This window comes from Podarcis gaigeae (assembly GCF_964106915.1).
Source record: "Podarcis gaigeae genome assembly, chromosome: 6".
NCBI lineage: Eukaryota > Metazoa > Chordata > Lepidosauria > Squamata > Lacertidae > Podarcis > Podarcis gaigeae.
In genome coordinates this window covers 43,035,594-43,041,395 of record NC_139682.1, presented here as the reverse complement: position 1 = coordinate 43,041,395, position 5,802 = coordinate 43,035,594, and positions in this window count along the sequence as shown.

The window sequence follows — 5,802 nt, the reverse complement described above, 5'->3', positions numbered from 1 at the left end:
TTAATGTTTAGCGTACACAGAAGGTTATTCAAATAATGATGCTTTGACCTTTTTATCCACCTCTTTCCTTTATCTTCATTGTACTTTCCCTGGAATTATAGTTGAAATGACCAGTTAAAATTGCCTAAAATGAGGATTTGCATCACCAAAAAGGAGATACCAATTTGCATAAAATTTGCATTTGGTAATATATCTACAGCTGTGCAAATTTAGAAATAATATGCCTTTCTTGTCTGAATGGAGGATAGTGAGAGCTATGTGAGTATGACTGTGCAAAGGTAAAACTTGTGTTCATTGCTGCCCCTACTTTTGCTTCTGGCCTTGTCCACTACCCAGATTAGAACTAGCATGCAACAACTTCCTCACACTGCAGAGGAATATGCCAAAGAATTGGGTATTCGAGGAAGTTTGTCAATTGCAAAACGGGCCCATCTTACTGCTACTACTAGAGGCAAGTCATCTTATTTCTGTCCTTCCAGCTTTGCCTTGCCTCCTGATTTGCTGACAACAGCTGCTGAAAGCTAAATGCTACCTACAAGGCGGATGTGGGAAGAAAACAACAAAACAAAACTCAAAATAACCAGATGCAGAAAGAAACCACCTACAGCAAGCACAAACATGTGAGCCATGCACCTCGCTGAGCAGAGAATCTGCAAGGGCTTGGCATTGTCTGGGGTCTGCTTAACCCCAATAGCCTCCATCCCCAGGGTGGCTAGTCGTTAAGAAAGGATATTGTAAAAGATGGGTCATGTCGAGGGCAAGATTGAAGGCAGGGGTGGAGGAACGCATAATCATCAAAATATTCTGGGATGCTCAACGAAGCTCAACTAGGGTGGGCAGATTCTAACAAGGAGAGGGTGCCAGCACATTGCAAGGCAAACAAACCAACAAGCAAAACCACCTGCTAAAATTCTCTTTTCCATGCAATCGTTAAAATGGCAGGACCCAGGGTCTCTGTTTCACCTAACTGACCACCCTAACTGATGTGCTGTGTGCCACCCTAAGCCAAACACATGAACGATCTCTTATAGGAATCAAATCAACCTGCAGTTTTAGGGTCCTGAAAGTGTCTGTGTATGCATGTGCACCCAGAGTACTGTTTCTCACCCTTGCTTCTTTCTATGATATTTCCTGGTTACATGCATTGTCCTCCTTCACATGCTGGCTGAACGTGGATGACAGGAGGGCTTGACTCCTCTGCTGATTGGCGACAGGGAGCAGGACTGGCTTATGCTGCCTTGCATCTTCTTGCATGGGTTATTTATGTGCCTAGGGCTGGGTTGTCTGAACCTCCCTAATAGTATGTGTAGTAGTTAAGTGATGTACATATGCATATGTGAACTAGGGCAGAGAGACAGAGAGATCTGAAATTCATGAGGGGCCAGGGATTTCTCTCAGTAGTTTCATGGAGGAATGGCACTTCTCACTTCTATCTTCTTCTGGCGGACCTTTGCCATTTGTATCGATATGGTGGGATGTTCATCCCTAATAACAAACATCAGTGTCAACGTCAAACAGGAGCAGGGTGTGATTATTGCAATTCCTTCTGCCTGTAATCAATCAATACCTTATGAAGGGCTGGGCTGCACTATGTATTGAATGGATGTTTTCTTTGATTATTGAGATTAAGATTGTTATAATGTCCGTACCATTTGCTGCCTTTAATGCGGAACAAATGGGCACATTGCAAAAGCAGAAAATATACATCATGAAGGCCAGTATAGTTGACACACTCCTATTAGTGCTGGAACACTCATCTAGGACAATGCTGTCATTATTATACGTTGCCCTTATTCACCCCATTTTTACGGGAGGAAAACGAAGAGTCCTTTCCTGGCAGCAAAGGTCAAGTAAAGTTCCCTCTTTAAAAACACACCACTGCAACCAAACTCACCCCCATCCCTTTTATGTACAAAATAACAAATACAAAACCATTGCTAGGCTTGCTTTTTTGACTGTGCCTCTGCCTGTAGCCTGAGACAAAGCATGTTTTCTTGCCATGCAGAAGAAAGTGATAGGGAAAGCATGGCTTGTTTAATTTCTATATATTGGGCAGTTTTAAAAAGGCACAGGAGCAGTTAAATGGTTTGATCTGTAGCAGGGATGGAGAATCTTTCTGACCCTCCAGATGTTGCTGCATTCCCGACTCCCGTGAGTCAAGCCAGCATGGCCGATGCTAGGAGTTGTAGTCAGAGGTGGACCTAGCCGCTCCAGCACCCGGAGTGGCATACATGCTGTGCACCTGGGAGCAGGGCCATGGGGGCGGAGTGAGTGTCCCAGGGGGCGCCAGGGTGAGCGTCCCATATGGGGTGGAGCAAGCCGCCCATTGCGGGCTGCTTCCTGGGTGGCAGGGGGGGGGGAGAGAGGAAGCTGTGCCACTTTGCCAGCAGCCTTCCTCCCTTCCTTTTGACAGTTCGGGGGAGGTCCCCCCCCAGGAAGCAGCTCAGGAGTGTGGGGGAAACAGCACGCCACCTGCCCACGACTCCCAAGCATCCCCTGAGCTGTCAAAATGAAGGGGGAAGGCCGCCGACAAGGCGACACAGCTCCGCCCCTTCCCCCCACAGCTCGGGGTAGGCTTGGGAGTTGCGGGCAGGCAGCGCACCGAATGTCACCCCCTCAGTGATGACACCAGGGTCAGACCACCCCTACCGCCCCCCTTCCTCTGTCCCTGGTTGTAGTCCAACAACATCTGGAGGGCAACAGTTCCTGATCACTTAGTACATTAAATTGGCTGTCTTTTAGGTGTCACACAAATCCTTTCTTAAAATTTTCACCCAGACATTTAAAAGCATTTTTACTATCTCTAGATTTTAAGTGTACTTTTGTCTGTTGGTTGTCTTGAGCAAAAATATAAGATCTAGGCAGATAAGCCCCAAAAGCCTGTCAAATTCAGCATCCTGTTCTCACAGTGTCCAATCAAATGCCTGTGAGAAGCCTGCAAGCCAGACCTGAGTGCAATAGCAGTCTTCTCACTTGTCACATCCAGCAACTGGTATTCAGAACAGAAGCGTACCTTGGTGTTGACAAAACTGGCCCCTGCTGGGGGTGCAGACTCAGCTGCGTGTGCAAAATTCGCCTATCAGACTGTCAAGTGTATGTCATGTATATGTGTGGTGATGTGCCACTGCTGTTGCTGTGAGATCAGTCAGATGGATGGGGCACAAATAATAAAATCACTAATACTACTACATCTTGTGGAAACAAATTTCATAATTTAACTATGAGCTGCAAGAAGTACCGTACTTCTTTCTGTCTGTCCTGAGTCTTTCAATGTTCACTTTTATTAGAGGTCCTGGCTTTTATTTTTATGAGGAAGAAAAACATCCGCTTTTTTCTCCTCTCACTTGCATCTTTTTCTCTAAACTAACAGAGGAATCCTCTGTAGACCTACATAAAAGTAAGTCCCACTGACCTCAATGTGGCTTAACTTTCACATGAGCCTGCATAAGATTGTAGGCTTTAAGAATCCCAAATGTCGTACTCTTTCTCTGTAGGGGAATTTGTTCCAGCCCCTTGTTTGTGAGTGTATTTTATTGGTTTAAGGCTACAGTGCTATACGCACTTACCTGCCAGAAAGTCCTGTTGAACTCCATGGGACCTGCATCTGTGTAGACTTCATAGGATTTTCCTATAATATTTGTAAATCACACTGAAATCACTGATAAAAGGCAGTATATAAATGTTTTAAACATTTCAAATGAATACTTCCAGGCAGTGATCCTACAGAAGATGCACAATCTCTTTAACATTTTTTCTGCCACTGTTTTTTTTTTTTACCTTTACACTATAATCCTATGCATGATTACTCAAAAGTAAGGCTTATTTATGTAGTTCACCGGAGCTAACTGCCAAGTTAAAGGATTGCAACCTTATTTCTTACCATCCTGATGACCTGACCTGTTATTGCCACTGTGTTCTGACCCTGGTCTGAAAGCCAAATACTGTATTATCTTTGATATTTATACACAGTTCCAGCTAAGCAAGCTTCAGACCTGGTTTGGCCAGTAAGCACAACTGAAATCACACAGCCTTGAAACCCAGGTCTGAACACAACTGCAGTGAGATTCCCTCCCCCCACAGCTTTCAGAGTTAGTTTGCTTTGTCTGTGCAAACAGATAGTTAACAGATTTTTCTGAGGGTAAAAAAAACTCCCTACAGCAACCCAATCCAGTGACCAGGCAATTTCAAGCAGAGGCTGCTTTTGAAAATACTACTACTACTACTACTACTACTACTAATATTTTAAAACAACAACTTTCCTTTACTTTGAAATTTAATAAACACTTCAACACATCCCCTGCAAGCAGAGTTTTGCTGATCAGTTCTAGGCATGTCTACTCAGAAGTAACCCTAAGGCTGCATACACACCATAGCTTTAAAGCACATTTGAATCAAACCCCACCCCCCAATTATGGGAAATGTTCTTAAGGGCGTTGGGAATTTTAGTTCTGTGAGGGGTAAACATTAGTTTCCAGGATTCTTGAGGGTGGGGAGGGGGAAATGAGCTTTGAATATACTATAAATGTACAGTGTATACAAAGCCTAAGGCTGTTTACCTGAGAGTAAGCCACACTGAATTCTATGTTACTTCTGAGTAAACATGCATAGGGTTGCCCCATAAACAATGTTACAATTCAGTCAGAGGCATACTTACAGTCCCACTGAGTTTAATCTGATTTAATATTTTCAATTAGAAGGAGAGGGGAAACCCTCAAATAAATAGGCACTGCCTCCTGCATACGAGGGTGGGGTGGTTTGTTTAAAAAGCCAAGTAAAGTGAATTCCTGGGAGATTCTCAGCAACTGGTATCCAGAGGCAAGTAAGTCTCAGAAAGAAGGAACCAAAAAACCCAAACAAACAGCAAGCTACTAGTTATCTTACTGGTACGGCCACATGTGCAATACAAGCTTATGCATACTTGCTCAGAAGTAAATCCCACTTATCTGCATGGGGTTTCTTCCCAGGGTTAGGGTTGCAGCCACAGGCATTTCAAATTCTTGTTTCATGTTGAAATCCTAAAGATGTTTAGCAGGGCGTAATTTCCACAGTGGAACTTTCTTCTGCGTAAACATCCATAGGATTGTGATATAAGTGACCTAAGGAAATGCCTTGTTCCACCGCCTCACATCTCAGCGCACCTCAGCCTGACGTGTGTTGAGAACTGCACCTCATACACACACACAAACAAACGCAGAGACTGTGTGTGTTTTCCCATGACAATGCAAGTCAGCCTCTTCCTTCCCTCCTGTTATTACTGACTTTCAGGGCCTCTAGGCCCTGTTACAATACTGCAATTTTCCCTTTCACAACTTTTCCCCTAAGGCAAATATTAACCTCAGAAGAAAGATTTTCCTCAAGACCACAGCAGAAAAGTAGAGAGTTACATTACACATCAAACCACCCCCCTCCCACCTCACTGCTAATGCAACTGCCCAGTTTTCAGGTAAGAGTCAGTTCACGGTCCCACAGACCGGAGTGTGTGCGCACGAATGCTATTTCCAGAGCTCCTTCCGGCGTGGAGTAGGCATGCACAACTTTCCATTGGCTGCAGGAGCTTCCTGCAACCAATGGGAAGCCAGCCAGCATCGCGGAAGGCGGTCCCTGCTCTGCTCCGTGCCGGTTTAGCACGGTGCATGGGAGCCGACCAAGAGGGCAGTGGGGGTCCATGGGCTGGTTAAACAACCCCCATGGGCTGCTTGTGGTCCATGGGCCTTAGGTTGCCGACTCCTGGTCAAAACTACGGCTTAGCCCAAGTGCAAGCTTGGACGAGAGGAGACTGCAGCTGCTTTGCTCTTCTTCCTC